This window comes from Monodelphis domestica, chromosome 4 (genome assembly GCF_027887165.1).
Source record: "Monodelphis domestica isolate mMonDom1 chromosome 4, mMonDom1.pri, whole genome shotgun sequence".
NCBI classification, from domain to species: Eukaryota; Metazoa; Chordata; class Mammalia; order Didelphimorphia; family Didelphidae; genus Monodelphis; species Monodelphis domestica.
In genome coordinates this window covers 48,368,960-48,388,057 of record NC_077230.1, presented here as the reverse complement: position 1 = coordinate 48,388,057, position 19,098 = coordinate 48,368,960, and positions in this window count along the sequence as shown.

The window sequence follows — 19,098 nt, the reverse complement described above, 5'->3', positions numbered from 1 at the left end:
ACTTGAAAATGCTCTTTATCATATGACTGTTTTGTTGCTCAATCCAAAAAGCTTTTCTCTGTCATCCTTGACCTTCCTATAACATTTATTGATGCTGACCACAGTTTCTTCTGAATACTCCCACCCACTGACCACAAATCTTTCTCCTGTGCTGTTTCCACTTTGTCTCTAGGCAACAAAGAAGACAATTATTAAACATACTACATGCCAAGAACTGCTAAATACTAGGGACAGAAAAAAGCAAAAAGAAAGATTATCCCTGCCCTCAAGGAATTTGCATTCTAAGGAAGAAAGACAACCAAGGAAAGGAAGAAAAGAACTTGGAAGGGGTAGTGAGTTACCTGCTCCAGGCACATGCACCTAGCAAGTCCAAAAAGTCTACATTTTTCTTGTGTTGATCTCAAGAGTTTGCATGTATTCACAAGAACCCAGATTCTGCTCTGAGGATCAAGGCATCACCATTCATCCAGTCTACTGTATATGTGACTTGTGTTCTGCTGGACTCTTCATTTCCTTATTCCTTCTATGGATTTCCTTTTCCTTGGATCTCTCTGGGATACAGACTTGGTAGCAGTATTGTTGCTGGGTCAAATTTTATATCCCTAAATTCCTTTGGGCATAGTTCCAAACCATTCTCCAGAACGGTTGAAACACTTCACAACTCTTAACACTGCATTTGTGTATTTTTTCCACATTCTTTGCAACCTTTAAAAAAAAAACCACCTTACCTTTTGTTTTAGAATTGATACTAAGAATCAGTTGCAACACAGAAGAGTGCTAAGGGTTAAGCAGTTGGACTTAAGTGACATCCCTGAGGTCATATAGCTAAGAAGTGTCTGAGGTCTAATTTTAACTCAGGACCTAAGCCACCTCACTGGTCCCCAGTATGGTTGTTTTTATTTTTTCCCTTTTCTATCATGTTAGCCAAACTGATAAGTGAAGGGCTACACCACAGTTATTTTCATTTGTATTTCTCTAATCATTACTGATTTAGAGCCTTTTTTATATAACTTGCTTTGATTTCTTCTTCTAAAAACTACCTGTTCAAATTATCTTTATGCTTTATCAATTAGAGAATGGCTCTTAATTTTTTATAAATTTAAATCATTTCACTACAGATTTAAGAAATAAGACCTTCATCAAAAAAAAAAAAACTTGCTTAAAATATTTCCTTCACTTCTCTGCTTTCTTTCTAATTTGGGCTGCATTAGTTTTGTTTCTACAAAGACTTTTTAATTTAATATAATCAAAATTATCAGTTTTACCTAATGTGATCTTCTCTTTTATTTCTTTACAAACTTTTCCTATGTCTATAAATCTAACAAATAATTTTACCATACTCCTTTGACTTGATTATAGTATCACTATTTATATTTAAACCATGCTCGCATCTTGACTTTTTCTTGGTTTACAGTGTGAGATGTTGGTTTTTACCTGGTTTCATTCAGACCGTTTTCTAATTTTTCTCAACATTTTTTCTTAATAGTGAGCTTTAGCTTTAAGAGTTTGGATCTTGTGGTTTATCAATCACTAGACAAATTATTTCTTTGACAATTTGATTGGTGTGGCATTGAATAAGTAAATGAATTTAGGTAAAATTGTCATTTTATTATATTGGCTTAGTCTACTCACAAAAATTTAATGGTTTTCTAATTGTTTAGAACTGTCTTTGGGAAGTGTTCTGTAATTGTGTTAATAGAATGTGTGTCTGTGTGTACCTGTGCATATGCACTAACAGATAGACACCCCATGTATTTTATATTGTCTTTGGTCATTTTATTTTTTTTAATCCTTACCTTCCATCTTGGAATCAATACTGTGTATTGCGCACAGGACAGAGGAGAGGTAAGGGCTAGGTGACTGGGATTAGGATCTGGGTTCTTTTGGCCTGACTTTCAATCCACTGAGTCACCTGGCTGCCTTCAGTCTCCAGTTGTTTTAAATGAAATTTCTCTTTCTGTCTCTTTCTTCTGGTTTTTGTTGGTAGGAGACTGAAATGCTGGTGATTTATATAGATTTATTTTGTATCCTGAAAATTCACTAAAGTTGTTAAAGGTATCAAATAGCTTTTTAAGTTGGTTCTTGTTTTTATCTTTAAAGATGGAATGTTAAAAGATTTGAGGTTTTAAATCTTTTAGCAAGTAGGAGACACATTCCAACTTCAACAAAGGCTGAAGCACAGTAGACAGTAGCAGACTCTGCTCCCAAATGGAAGTCCTGTATGCAGATATATTACTTTGAAAACATAAATGTCCATTAACAGGAGAGTTTATCATCTTTACATTTAGAGAACCATCACTTTATATTTAGATATACCTTTAGACTTTGGGCAGATAAGTCCTTGAGGCACATGTGAGTAAAGCCTAGGCAAGACCAATCTTTCCTGATGTGTCCATACATCATGTAAATAGTTAGCCCTTCAACCACTTCCAGGTGGGCAACTGTATATTTGTATACATTGTACATTTGTAACATTGTAATATTGCCCATGGGGCATCAACTTCCTTATTTATGAATCAAATTTACTGTGTATTTATAAATATTATTAATATTTTAATTGACTACTTGCTCACATGAGTGAATAATGGTTAACTTTGACAACAGAAAGATAAATTATTTGGAAATGAATCTGTCATTAAAATCTCATCTCTACTATTCTTAGTGTGGCCTAAATCTATTTCCCTAAAGCCTATAAACATTTTCATGATTAGTCATGATATGTGTGGTCATTCTTTAAGAGTGGAAACATAAACTTCTTTCTATATTTATTAAAAACACAATTAAATTTAATTTTATGTAGACACGTCAACATTAAAGTTGTGTTTGAATGGTGGTGTTACTAAATTATAACAAAGAAGAAATTGCTATTTTCCTCACTTATCATTTCCCTGGACACAGTTAAATTAGAGGAAGTAAATGAAAGATGCAAAATGGGAGAAATTTATATGTTAATTAATGTGTTTACCATTAGGGATCTAATATAAATAGCTTAGACAGTTGCTTTCAAAATTGACCTTCTTAAAATGAAAAGAAAAGCAGATCAGGACATGTTCTGACTCCTAAACAGAAAAAAAAAAGTCTGGGCAAATTCCCAGTAGCTAGAACCAAAGAAGGATTCATATCTCCCATTTCTTTTGTTTTTGTGGTTTTGTTTTAAAGCTAATCAAAATATATTTTAGTTCTTTGGGGACAGGGGTGCTTTTGAAGTGCTGCCATCAGCGAATTATTTCTAAACATTTAGTTAATATTTAATGTTTAATTTGGGTGGGTGCAATGAAAAGTATATAGAATAGTTTTAACTCTAGTTAGGCTCCCAGAGTAGCCTGTTCCCTCCCTCCCTCCTTTTCCTTTTCTTCTTCCTTCTTTCCTTCCTTCCTTCCTTCCTTCCTTCCTTCCTTCCTTCCTTCCTTCCTTCCTTCCTTCCTTCCTTCTTCCTTCCTTTTCTCCCTCTCTTCTTTTCTTCTTTCTTTCTTTGAACCTATATTATTGTCCTCAAAAGGCAGCTATGAGAACATCAATGACCATCAACATAAATACCTACTTCTCAGTTTATATAAAATGTGTTTAAATAATTTATATACTCATCAATGGCCTTCTTGACAAAGGTGTTAGAAAGGAATAAACAGGATTTCAGAAGTTATATTCCATGGTGGAGCACATATTCACCACACATTTGACTGAGATCCAGATAACACAATCTTACTGTATTTAATTTTTTACTATAAAAGATATTTTTGATTCTATAAAGAAAAAAGCCACCATAAAGACATTTTTTAGAAAAAAAAAGTTTTCTTCTGTATTATGTAATATTAAAGAAGATACCTGCAAAGGCAAAAGGGAGAACTTTAATCAATGAGCTTCTGATTGTGCAAATTAAATATTTAGGGGACTCTAATCCCAGGAAGATTCATCTGATAGTTGCCTTAGAGTCATGTGATATTTTTTGTTAGTGTGGCTGGGAATTCCTGACCAGAGGAAGTCAAAGGACATGACTTGTGAGGACTGGAGTGAAATCCTAATCAATTAGAAAATCTTAGGGGAAGGGTTTAGACTAAGCTTAAAAAGCAGAGATATCTGCCATTTTTTTCTTGGGGAAGAAGCTCTCTCCCTCTTAAATAGTTTGGGTGTTTATCTATATGAACCATCTCTGGGCCAGCAAGAAGCAGCCCAGCTATGAAACCAGGACCTAAAGATTTACAATAAGGCCTAGAAACTTTGGGTAGCTAAGCTGGTAACCTTCACTCATTCTTTGTTTTTGTTTCTCTCTCTTTCTTTTTCTTTCTTTCAATAATTAGCAATTTAGGATAAAGTCTCCAAGATTCATTTTTATTTATTTCATAAATATTAATATCAAGTAAGGCTTCAATAACAGACACATCTGCTCACATAAAATGTTCATCACTGTCAGGGAGGGGTTTTAGTAAAAAGTCCAAGTCTGAGGCATTTGCCTAAAGATAGTGAAGTTCTCTAGACAATTCCCTTAATGACTATTATTATTCTCTTTTAATCAAGTCCTTGATCATAGTAGAGCAGAGGTTCTTAATGTCTGTTGTGGGGCGGTGTGTACATTTGTGTGATGGATCTTTTTGGAAATCCAATGTTTTTGGATGCACAAAATAAAATACATGGGATTAGAAAGGATTTCTGTGATGAGGTTCAATTATCAAACTTTTAAAATTTCTTAACAAGTTAAAAATTTCTGTTGAGAGTCCCCCTAGATGATGTCCATAATTACTCCTCCCCCCCAAAAAATTGGCCCTACTATCCATATTAGAACAAACTCCTGGATAAAAAAAAATGTTCAGATATGTAAATGCATTTGGATTGAATGCCAATAATTTTCATCCTTTCATAGACAACGAGCTGGGCCCAGAATTGAATAAGAGAGTAAGATTTGTTGCCTTTGAGAACCAAAAGTTCTCTTAAGATATGAAACACTTCCCTCAAATGAAGATTAATTTTTTCATCACCTTCTTATTTATTCATTTATTTATTTATTTATTCATTCATTCATTTATTTATTTGTTTATTTGTTTATTTATTTATTTTTGGTGTTGATTGGCTAGTCTTCTCAGATTTGAAAATAACACAAAGGCAGTGAAAATGCTAAACCATTCAGTCTTTGGATTTTCCCCTACCTGGTGTACTACTTATTACAGGTGTTCCACAATCCATGGCAAAAAAAATGTTTGAGAGAACAATGAATGACTGAGTGCATGCTATCTAGGACACAGCTGTTATTGAAGGAACAGAGCTTCATCACTAATAAACCTCCCTTGTTTTATATATTTAAGATCTTGGCCAGTTCATAGCTCAGCTCAGCATTAAAAAAATTTTTCTCAGGGACACACACAACACAGGAACACTGGGGAATAAATCCAAGAATAACAGACTTCTGAAAATTAGTTTCACTATGGAGAAGTTTTACCTGGCTCATTCTCTCTTTCCAAGAGGATGAACTCCACTATGGCAGTACAATAGTTTCATAGTCATTAATTGTGTTTTTTAAATTTTTATTTTTTTCAAGATTACATATTGCAACAATTTTTCCTATTCATTTTCTGACATTTTGAAATCTGTGTTTTCCCTCCCCCCAAATCTTCTCAGTAATGTAGGTAATATGATAGAGTTTGTACATGTATAGAATACTTATTTCTGCATTCATCATGTTGTGAGACAAGAAACATATTGATTACACTAAGGAGAAAATAAAGTGAAGAATGGTATGCTTTAAGCTGTTCTCATACTCAGTCTGTTCTACCTGGCAGGGTTGAAGTTATTCTGAATCCTTTCCATGTTGATAAGAGTTAATATATTCACAGTAGATCATCATATGTTATTGTTGTTACTGTGTACAACATTCATCTGGTTCTATTCACTTCCCTTTATATTACTTCATATAAGTCTGTTCAGTTTTTTTTGTGATCATCTTGTTTATCATTTTTTTATGTCAAAATAGTATTTCATTACAAACATATGCCACAACTTGTTTAGCCACTCGCCAATTAATGGTCATCCCTTCAGTTTCCAGTTGTCATAACAAAATTACTCGAAGTATTTTAGAACAGAGTTTCTTTTCCTTTTTTTCCTTGATCACCTTAGGAAATAAACCTAATGGCAGCATTATGGGTCAAAATATATATGCAGTTTTATAACTCTGAGTATAATTTTAGATTGCTCTTCAAAATGGGTGGATCAGTTCACAATTTCATAAACAATGTTTTAGTGTCTCTATTTTTTCACATCCCGACCAACATTTGTCATTTTGCCCTTTTTATCAATTTAGCCAATCTGATAGGTGTGAGAAGATATCTGAGTTGTTTTGATTTGCATTTTTCTAATCAATAATTACTTTAAGCAGTTTTGATACAATTATTCATAGATTTTATTTTTTAAACCAAAAACTGTCCATATCTTTTGAGCATTTTTTTCAATTAGAGAATGGTTCATTATATATCTGACAAAGTCCTCTACATATTTTATATGTGAAACCTCTCTCTGAGAAAAAAATTCATTAAAAATGTCTCCAACGTATTGCTTTACTTCTAACCCTGTTTACACTTGTTTTATTTATACAAACTTTTTTAAAATTCAGTGTATTCAAAATTATCCATTTCATATTTCATATTGTTTCTTCTCCCATCCACAAATCTGATAAGTATTATATCTTGTTTTAATGTGTTCATTTCTTCCTTTAAATCTAGATCATGTATCCATTTTGATTATATTTTGGTAAGTAGTGTAAGATGCTATTCTATACATAGTTTCTGCCAAACTACTTTCCAGTGTTTCCAAAAACTTCTACCAAATAGTAAATTCTCATTCCAAAAATTTATTTGTGTAAAAGTATATTACAATTATGTTCATATAATTTCTGAATTTGTTTTGGAATACTCTCAAACACTTTATTCTATCTATGGTTAATTTAAATAGGTTATCTCTTATTATATCTTCTTGTAGGATGTTGTTAGGGATCCACATATACACACACATTTCCATTTACTTCTTTGTTACTCCCCTTTTTCTCAAAATCCTGATTTTCTTGTTTTGTAAATATTTATTATATCCTATTACCTAGCTTGGAATTTCAAAAGTCAAAACTATGCTACCAAGAGTAAAAGATAAGTTCCCTTAAATATGCTATATAGCATAATTTAACAATGGTATCATTAAACCAAGAAGTTAGGTAGTATAGTGGATACAACTTAGACCTGGAGTGAGGAAGTACTGAGTTCAAATCTGATTACATATACATCACAGCTGTGTGACCCTGGGCAAGTCACTTAATCCTTCTTGTCTACGTTTCATCTTCTGTAAAATGAGCTAGAAAAGGAAATGGCAAATCAATCCAGCATCTTTGACAAGAAAATCTCAAATGGGATCACAGATTTGTCTGCAATGACTGAATAATATTTCTCAAACAAGGAATCTGACATCAGACCAGTCTATCTTTGCATCCTTCAAGAAATTATTTTAATTATTTCAAAGAGAATTTATGCTTTTTAGTAGATAAAGAAATGGCCAGAATGTCAAGAAAACCTGTGTTCTAGCCTTGTCTCAGACAGGCATTAGTTATATGGCCAGAGACAATTCAACCTCTCATTGCCCCAATTAATGCTCACTAATCTATATGAGTTGTAAACCTATGCCAATTGATAGAGTTTTCTAGTGGATTCCTTCCAACAATGAAATCAGAAATACAGACCTAAAATATTTGATTCTTTTTAGGGGTTGAAATCATTTTAATTGTCTATTTAGTTTGAAAATTAAACCTCACTTTTATCTCAATTCTGAATTGCTTTTTACTTGTTTTGATTGTTTCCATTTCTCTTAGCCTAACAGTTATCTATTGATGCTCATGATTGTATTTGATGAAATAAAATCTATACTGGTATTTCCTATCATGCCTGAAGCCATAGATTCTCTTTAATAAAAGTTAATAGATAATCCAGAGCTCATCTCTAACTACTTTTGGAAATTATTGTTCTCTCAGTGTTTAATTTGAACATTATTTAACAATCTTATTATTTTGTTCTTCATTATTTTGATCTCTTTCCCTTTCATTCCTATTCCCCTGCCCCTTACCTTCTGGCTTCACAATAATAATTGACTTTTCTTTGGTCCTTTAAAGTTTACACAGTATTTTTACATTCATTATCTTGTGCAAGCTTCACAATAATCCTATGAGCTAGGTCCCATCGTTATTATTATTCCCATTTTACAAATAAAGAAAATAAGACCAAGAAAGATCACACAGCTGGTAAATATGATAGGAGAGAATCAGACACAGATCTTCCAGCAAGTCTGGACAAGAAGCATCGGTTTTATTCAAATCTATTAGCTCTAGTCTGTAAAATCATTGGGACTATACTTGTCTGTGGGGATCACCTGATATTGTTCTCTGCCCTTCTCTGTTCTTAGTCCTGTAAAGCAGCCTACTTGCCTTTATCTATCTCATAACTATTGCTTGATTAAAGTTATAAAGAAAAACGAAGTTTATTAATCTTTGCAATGTTGGGGCTTTAGTACCAACATAAATCATGAGGCAGAAATATTGACTCTTTTGCCCAATGATGAATTTCTGAAATCACTGGGCCTATGCACAAGAGAACCACCATTTAAATCATGTTAGCATCAACACAACTTGTTTATGGATACTTTTGTTCATATGTAATATATAGCTTTAAAACCCACTTCTCAAGAACAATTACTCCTGTTATCTGAAGAGGCTTGTTTTTGTAGATATAACAATATTTGCCAAATAAATAACTGGTTCTTTTATGCTCCCTTTGTTTAAATTTTATTCCTATAGGAAAAAAAAAAACCACTGATGTCTTGGTGGGGGTTGTTTGTTTTTATTTTTAATTTTCTGCTCCTATGTTCCTATCATTTTTAGGTTAACTGACCACACAAATAAAAGTCTTTGGTCTATTTCATTTCACACAATTTCGTCTACTGCTTCTCTTTGTCCATGTTACTTAGATGCAATCTGGGCTATAGTTGTAATACTTATATAAAAGGTAACATTTGTATTCAAGTTTTACAAAGTGCTTTCCATTAATAATCTCTTTTGATCTTCACAACCTATGAGGAAAGTGTTATTAGTTTTTTTTTTCCATTTTACAGATGATGAAAGTGAGCTTGAGAGATTCTGCCCAGAGTCACACAACTACTTAACTGCCTATATGATCATGGATCACCTTTAACAAATGAAGGCATCAAGACGATGCAGAAAGGTTGGTACATTTTGGCATCCTATCTTATATTATATATGCTTCAGCAGCTTAGATATTAAGGAGTAGAACTAAAGTGGTGGTTTTGATATCAGGGAAAAAGACTAAGATTTAGATATATAATAGGAACATTAGTATAAAAATATATACTATTATGGATTAGAAAAACATTTTTAAAAGTTAATTTGATGTCATCACTGTCTGTGTTGCCTCCTTCAGGACAGATTTCAACAGATAGCATGTCTGCCCATTCTTTCAATAAGTCAATAATCATTTATTAAGCAATTACTGTCCTGAAACACTAATGCAAAGTGATGGGATAGAGGAGGCATTAAATAAAGGTAGTCTAATAGTAGTAATAACAGTTGATGTAGTAGTACTAGTCATTGTTGTCATCATTGTCATTGTTGTGGTTCAATTATTTCTCATGACTCTCCATGACCCCATTTGGGATTTCCTTGACAAAGATATTCAAGTGGATTGCCATTTCCTTCTCCAGTTAATTTTATAGATAAGGAAATGGAGGCAAACAGACTTAAGTGACTTGCACAGTTAGTGTCTGAGGCCAGATTTGAACTCAGGAAGCTGAATCTTCTTGACTGCAGCCCCAGTCAATGCCTCGTAGCAGCAGTAATGGTAGCATTTATATAATTCTTTAACATTTTCAAAGTGCTTTTCAAATATAGATATTCATATTTTATCTTCTCAATAAGCCTGATAAGGAAATATTATTATTATTATCCTCATTATACAGGTAAAAGAAACCAAAGAAAATGGTTAATTGACTTGTTTAGCATTGCACAGTTGCTCAGTGTCTTAGACCACAAGGAACTAAAATTCTAATGAAGGAGACAATATGTAAAATAATATCTATCTATATATATATGAGATATATGCAGACTATATGGAAGGAAGCTCAGAGGACAAATTGTATCCTTTCATAAGTTGTGACACACCTTCTCATTCACTTGCAGGATAAGAGTAGAACACTTTGAAATTGAGAATATTAAGAACAAATGTAGAAAATAAAACCAGGATTTTCCCCCATCATGAAAAAAATGGTATTATATAGAGAACAAGAGAATGAATCAGGAAAATACAAGTTTGAATCACACTTAACATTGTCACTATGTGCTTCTCGCATGATTTTTTTAAGCCTCAATTTCCATATCTACAAAATGAAGATAATAATATAAGGAATTTATAGTACCTATCTTACATGATTATTGTGAAACTCAAATGAAATAATCAGTTTAAAAGGCTTTGCAAACTCTCAAGTGCTGTGTAAAAGTCTGGTTTTTGTTATTGATATTTTTACTTCATTTATTTGAAGTCCAACATGAAGCAACCTCAACCTTCTGAAACATGCATAAGCCTAGAAGTAAATTTTTAAAAAGGTATGTTAGTAGGCATTTATTAAGAGCCTACTCTATGCCAGGCAGCCAAGAATACAAGTATAAAGAATTGAAAAGATGCCTAATCAAAAGGAATTTATATGCTGAAAGGGGAGAGATCAGTGACATGTATAAATATATATAGCATGAATGAAAACAGAATAAATACATGATAGTTTTAGAGAGCACTAGTGATTGTGAGGTATAAGAAAGTCTCCATGTAAAAGGTTTGTTGTTGTTTTTAGTACAATAAATAACTCTTACTCTGAAATGAATATGAAAAAATCATGATCATTTGGAACTTGTCTGCTCACTGACCAATTTAAGGAATGATCTAGCTTCACAGAATTTGCTACTTGCCTAGATATAATTGTTTGTGGGACATGGTAAAATTGGTCCAATCCCCTTTTCCCCCGACTCTTCTTTGTGAACATGATATAGCTGATTCCCACTGATATTTAGGTTGGACTCAGGGACCTTTAAGATACTTTCCAATTCAAAAATTCTATGGTTCAAAAATATTGAATGGGAAAATTCACTTGTGTGTAACAATTCATTGCCTAAAAAATGCCAAATGGATGAGGCATAACAGTATCATTAAAAGCAGACTGCATGGCTGAAAAGGATGCCTATGATATAATGCATTTCATTTTGGTCACAGCCACTACATCCTTTCTGAAGAGAGTGATTCAGGAATACTATTACAGCTGCAACTAAAAATTCAAAAGTGCTTATGGAGAAAACCAAAAAAAATTGGGGTGAAAATCTGCTTTTTGTCAATGATTATTTTAATTTAATTATTTTATATACATAAAATGAGATAACAGCCCTTTATCCAATCTTGTGAATTTAGCTAACACTAAAACCGTGGCATCTCATGAATGCTATGGGAGTTCATGGAAAAATACATGAAAAGGACATTCTAGTTTATTTACCTTATCCAAATTTAGATGAAAATCAAATTATGTTTAATAGTTTAACCAGTATTCTTCATTAGTTCATGGGTATCTATGATCAAAACAAAAAAATTCATTTCATTGGTATTCATCAGGTGGTAATGAGCTTGTTCATATCATTCTCATATTCTTTTAGTCTACTATCAAGAAAATATTCAAAGCTTTCCCGTTATGTGTAGAGTCCTGTTCTACATATATTTTTCATTTGGGCTTGAGTAACCTGGGGAGGGAAGCTGAAGGTTAGAAAGTAATGGGTTAAGTTTATAGGCTAAAGAGACTGAGCTATAGAAGGAGAGAGAGAGAGAGAGAGAGAGAGAGAGAGAGAGAGAGAGAGAGAGAGAGAGAGAGAGAGAGAGAGAGAAAGAGAGAGAGAGAGAGAGAGAGAGAAAGAGAGAGAGAGAGAGAGAGAGAGAGAGAGAGAGAGAGAGAGAGAGAGAGAGAGAGAGAGAGAGAGAGAGAGAGAGAGAGAGAGAGAGAGAGAGAGAGAGAGAGAGAGAGAGAGAACACGCAGGGACAAAATGTTATCATGGTCTCTGTATGTCAGCTCCTCAGATGGGCAGAGAGAAAGAGAATGAATGAGCTGAACTGGTTTTATTGAAGCTTGTAGGAATGGGGGGTTGTAGGATATCAATCAAATGGTCGGCACATCAGAAATTTTAACATAATAGTGACCACCAAAAGGAACAGATAGCCACAATAGTATAGCCAGGTACTCAGGTAAGAAGTACATGTGAAATCCTCTCCTTTCCAGCACACTGGCACAAGCTTATGCAAATGCAAATTTTTGACTTTACAAAGGACCTTTAGAACTTGTCTGCTAGCTTTCAGACTGCAAATAATCTCAGAGGCTTGACTCTTCAGTTCCATCAAATTTAAGACCCAACCAATTTAGGGATTCAGAAGTCAATCATATGAAATATTAGAAATATATCCTTGAATCTGGTCCATGAGCACTTTGCTCATTAGTCAGCTTTTGAATACTATCTTTAATATCTTCATGATTTGTTATACTTGAAATGCTTCATTATGATAAAACCTAAAAGAAATTATTCTTCACTGATAGAATCTTAGAGAATCCAGGAAAACCTCGTTTCCATAATTAAGTCTCAGAGTAAGACATTCCTAGAGTCTAAAGAAGGCTTCATATGACAACCATTAAAGTTACTATCCCAAGAGAATCTATGCAATGAAATTGGGAAAACAATAAATATACCTCAAAAAATGAAAAAATCTGCCAACATTTTTATAAAAGTAGAACCACTGATTTTTAATTTCTCCACATTAGTACCAATTGGGTTTATTTCTTAAGAAATTTCAGTTGGGAAAAGCTGTTGGACTGGATGTCACAGAAGAAATTCTTTCCAGAAGAAAAGAAAGTCTGATAATACAGAGGAATCAAATTTGTTAAGATATTTAAAATAAGACATGATAATAAATTAGTAGAGTAGGAGGGACAGACAATATTACTACAAAAAAGTACAGCAATAATTTTTAATTATATGCTTTTTAAAAAATTTGAAAGGAAACTTTTTATGGCAGGTGAGAAATACACCATGCTAAGCACTTTAGGAATACAAAGAAAGGTAAAAGATAATTCCTGTTCTCAAGGAGTTTACAATCTAATGAGTAAGTAAAAAACCATTTACAAAGCATCTATGTTTCAGGAATTGTGCTAGTTTAGTAATGGAGAATCTTTTTGGTCTGTTTAGAGACTCCATGCCATGCTCTACCCCAACCCCAGACTGGGTGTCAGTGCCCACCCCCCCTTGCATGACATGCCCCACCCACAACTGGGTGCCCCACCTCCTTACTGAGTGCTGTTCCCCATCCACCACTGCAGCCAGGGGAGGGGCTAAGCTTCATGGGAAGGATCCAGTGCCCCATACCCTTCCCTTGCATTTTGGGGAGAGGACCAGGCTACCAGCCCTGGGATAACTATACTCCTTGGGCTTCTGGGGGGGCCTGAGGAGCATGGATGCTACACTCACTATTGCTGCTTGGCTTTAGGGGTCTGAGGGGTGTGGAAACTCACGATGCCCGAAGACTAGAAGGTATTAGTCACCACTACTTCTTGGCTGTGGGAGCCTGAGGGGAGGGGAGGAGGGGCCCTGTCACACTAGGGACTAAGTGGAGCTCAGCTATGAATAGCCTCTGTGATGGTGGGGAGAGACTAGAATGTCCCACCACCTGTGTTAGGGGGTGGGACCAGGCTCCCAGCCAGCCAAGCCAGGGGCCCATGTGTGCCCAGGGAGAGGTCTCTGCATGCCATATTTGGCACATGTTCCATAGGTTCACCATCACAGAGCTAGATGTTGGTACTGGAGACACAAAAAGAAGCAAATGACAGTCCGTACCTCAGAGAGTACACAATCTAATAGGGGAGACAACAAGCAAACAAATATATACATAGCAACCTATGTAGAGCATAAGTCGGATATAACTAAAAAAGGGAAAGCAATGGGATCAATAGGGTTTGGGGAAACTGTCTTTTAGAAGATGGGATTTTAATTGGGATTTGTAGGAAGCCAGAGAAGCCTGTAGGCAGAGATAAGGAGGTGTTCCAGGTATGGGGGACTGCCAGAGAAAATGTCCAGAGGTAAAAGATGGAGAATCTTGTTCATGAATAAGTCAAGAGGTCAGTGTTACTGGATAAAAGAGTATGTATTAGGGAGAAAGGTGTGAAAAGACTGCGAAGGTAGGAGAAGGGGTAGATAGATTGTGAAGAGCTTTGAATGCTAGATAGGATTTTGTATATAATTGTCACCCTGTCCCTCACTGCCTAGAAGGCTATTTAGGTCAATTTCACCACACTCCCAGGGGTCTCCAGAACTCTTAAGGGGATGAGAGGATCTAAACTCTGTGCCATCAGTCCTAGCCTTCAAATGTGTTTCCTCAAATATAGTTGCCTCCAATACAGAACTTTGCACTGCAGTTCCATATAACCCCTGATAGTCACATTAACTTTAACAAAGGAATATTTATTTAAAAAATATAAGCACAAACATTCACACTTACTCTGCCAACAGTGGGATGCATAATCCCCCACTTTGCACCATTTCAGGCTCTGGGGAGAGGAAGGAGATTGGTTCCAAAACTCATCTTAGTTATCATAGAGCAGTCTCATTTCCAAATCCAAAATACTCCATGGGCTGAAGTCCCAAACAGCATATGAACAACTATGTACTTTTTCAACACAATAAAATTCTTTATAAGAATGATTTGCATAGATAAACAGGGAATCCTTGATGGAAATATGACAAGGGAACAAGAAGGCTTTTGCAAGTAATTCCATTCAAGAGATGCTACTTAACAAAACAGACTTAAAGTATAGATGATACAAGTTCCAACTGTGTTACTGTTCCATTGATTGCTTTTTAAAGCTTTTTTTCCTAAGAAGAACAAAATTCAGCCTTAAAAGCTCCAGGTCAATAAAGTGTCTATCACTCATGTGTTAAGATCACACAGCATACCTTGACAGATGCAATCACAGACATATTTTATTCAATGATCCTCCAACAACTCAACACCAATTAAATACAAAACAGGGAAATGGGAATTCATCAGTGGTTGTATTTGTCATTGAGACTATCCAGCACTGTCAAAATGAAAGAAAAATTCTCCTTAGAAGCAAAAGTTCTCCAGCTGCTCCAGTATCTCAGTCCCCAGAATTCTATGATCCCCTTGATCAATGCACATTCACTAAAAAAGAGATCAGCCTGGAAACCATAAATGAAAAACCAAATGGATAAAGTATTCCTCTTAATTTATGACTTACTAGATGCCAGATCCTGCACTGTGTTCAAATACAAAAGAAGTATATATTTAAAAAGTCCTTTTAGATAACATTTCACTTGAGATAATAATAAAATGCAAATAATTATTTATACATAAGATATATAAATGGCTAGTTGAAGATAACTTCAACAGGATGGCAGTAGAAGGAAGAAGGGATCAGAAAAAACCTCCCACAGAAGATGGGATTGGAGCTATTTTTAAGGGCACTTCAGTATGGAGATAAATAGGAAGAGCATTGCAGGCATGATAGGTGACAAGTGAGAAGTCACAGAGTTGGGAGATGGTGTATCAGGTTTGAGGAACATCAAATAGGACCATAGAGCAAGAATGTAGATCTTCATAGAAAAAAGTAAAATGTCAGAAAATGTTTCCTAAGATATTTTATTTCCTTAAAAAACAACAACAACAAAGAATGGCTTACTAAATAGAGAAGTCAGAAGGACAAAATTGGAAATTAAGTCACTGGAAAACAAAAGGCTATCACACACACACACACACACACACACACACACACAGCTATGACGTGAGAGAGACAGAGAGTACACAGCCAAGAGGTCTATGAAAGGTAGGTTCATATGGGGAGGGCAAGGAGTGAGAGGACAGCTAAAGTCATGGATTAGCACCAGTGAAATGATTTTTTTTAATTATAAAGGAAGACCTACAACAGAATACTTGCAGAATTACATAGGAGGAAAACCTGTGAATGGACTGTGCTATACATTGATGAGAACCCAGGCCCACTGAATTACTGCATTGTGATGACTTCCAGCGGTGGAGCCAAGATGGAGTAATAACTAGAGAGCAGTGCAGTTGCATCACAAAATTCCTGCCCTACAGAGTAAAATATCACCACAAAACCAATACAGGAGAGAAGGAATTGACAGGGACAGAGTGAAACAACCCTCAAAAAAGGATAAACCCAAAAGGTAGGCAGAAACCATCTGGGAAATTGGGGTGAGAGGGGAGTGGAGCTAGCAGGAGGAATAGCAGCAAGTGAAGAGTAAGTCACATTCCCCACCACCCCACACATCTGCTCTCACAGGTTCTGAGCTTATGTCCTACCTAGCTGGCAGACCCTGAGATCTTGCCAAGGCAAATAGTGGTCCAAGCCAACTCACACTCCTTGAAATTTCAAACCTGTGGAGAAGTCCGGAGGCCTAGCCCAGGGCAATCTGGAGGAGGGTTGATCCACATGGGCCACAAACAAAGCCAGGAATCCAAGTCTGGGCTTGGGATGAGGACACATTTCTTAGGGGGAGCTTTCTCAAGGTCTCTTCACCCAAAACTAAGGGCAGAGATCCAGGACAGGGCAATCAAGGGTGTGCCTAATTGAATCAAGAACACCTTGAGATTAAAAAAAAATTGAACCTAAGCCTAGGGCTAGAAATTTAAGAAACACCTGACCTGAGTGAGATTAAAAGCTTACACCCAAGCCTGAGGAAAGTCTTTAAGCTATCAACATCTCAAGGGTCAATTGAATCAGTAGTGCTAGTTTAAGAGGGTACCCCAACTTCCCAGAAAACAGAGCCAACCTATAATTAAATAGGAAAAATAAGAAAACAACCAAAAAATTACCTAACTCTAAATATTTATTATGGAGACAAAAAGCAAGGCACAGAGACAGAAGGGGACAGTGAAAGCAGAGGAAACACATGAAAAGTCCAAAAGAAAAATATGGAATGGAAACAGAGTCAGGAAGAGCTCAAAAGACTTCAAAATCCAATTAATAGCAGTAGAGGAAAAGTGGGGAAGAGAAATGAAAGTAATGCAAGAAGAAAGGAAAGTAATGTAAGAAGAAATGGGCCATTTGAAAAAGGAGAATCAAAAACTGACAGAGGAAAACTAGGTCTTAAAAACCAGAATTAACTATCTAGAAATTAATGATTTCATGAGGAAACAATAAAGCAGAATCAAAGGAATGAAAAAAAAAACAGAAGAAAACATGAAATATTTTATTGAAAGAACAACTGATCTAGAAAATAGATCTAGGAGAGACAATGTGAGAGTTATAGAATTAACTGAAAACCATGATGACGAATTAATGAATTGTAAAAATTTGAGTGACTATGCCTCAGCAGTTATTTCTGATATCATTAGAAAATTCAGTGCAGCAAATGAACATCCTGAGTTCTGACAAAAAAAAACAAAAAACAAAAAAACTGAAACTGTGAAGAAAGTATTGACTAGCCACAACCAATCCAGGAAAAAAGTTCTAGGATAATAGAAATAGAGATGAAAGGGGTTTTATCAACTATTTATTCCAACCATGCAGGAAACTTGAGAGGTTAAGTAAATGACTTTTGCAAGATCCCACAGCTAATTAAATCTCAGAAGTATCATCTGAAGCCAACTATTCCTGACTCCAGTTTTAGCACTCAATCCACTGTAGCAACAGTTCTCAAAGCTTTGAAGATCTCTGAAATCCCTTCATGGAGTGCTCAAGGTTCAAACTATTTTCATAACAATATTATATTATTTGCCTATTTACATATTCTTCCATTTTCCAACTATCTGTGGGATGCTAGATTTTCTTTATTGTTTTGTCAAAACAATAGATCAAAACAGATTGAATGCAGAATCAGATATGTGAATACAATTGCCTTCTATTAAGCCAAATAGAGATTTCAGAGCAAAATAATATTTGTCTTTTCACATTTTTGTTTTATATTTTCCACAAAAAATGTTATTTATGTCAACAGGTAATGGGCTTATTATCTTCTAATAAACACATCTATCTCAAATATAATCCACATAAAAATCATTTGGGGTCCTCAAAAACATATTTGCATATCAGAGTCCTGAAACCAAATGTTTTGAGAACTTCTATGATATTGGAAACCCATTCTTAACCTAGCCATCAGGGTGTATGCATGTCCATAATATACTACCTTTAATTCAAAATACTTCAGGTTCTGAAAATTCTCCAGGAAATTGGACCAGTTACAAATATAAATGTGTTTTTTTCTGAAGGGTTTTTGTTCATGGTTGGGTTTTTGTTGTTGTTTGTTTACTTTGGTTTGTTTTGAGGTTGAAGAATAAGGGTGATAATGGGACAATTATGTCTGGTTCCTGGCACATAGAAAGCACATAACAACTCTTTGTTGATTGATTATCATGGGGTCTATAATATCACAGAATTATACGGTTTAGATCTGGAAGTAATATTAATGATCATATAATCATACAACATTTTTATAAATAATGAAATCAAGAACCAAGAGCAACAAGGACTTGCCAAAGTTTACACAGATCATGGTGCAGCTTGGATTGGATGAGCATATGTCCTCTAATTTTAGGGATCCTTAAGAAATATATACTCAGGGTAAGGATGGGAGGGAAGAGAAAAAAAAAGAGATGAAAGATAAAGAAATCTCTTTCAGCCTAAATTTGGCTGGTCCAATTTCTCTCCTTCCTCTCTCAGTCCTAGGTCTTGATAACCAACAAAACACTATCACCCCCTTGTCCATTTTACACTCTCAAAACTTTCCTGTAACCTGGTCACAAATGTCCATTCGCCCCTGACCCCAAATCCTCTCTACCTCAAAAACCAAGGAATACCTTGGCAAGTCCATAAGTCATTAAAGTAATGAGACTGGGATCACCCTAAGTCATCTTTAGAGGGTCTCCTTTAGTGTAACTTTAACTATAATAGCTGAAAAGATTCACAGCCTAGATACCTTACTTCACAGAGGCCCCTTCTCACCATAGAATATATAATCC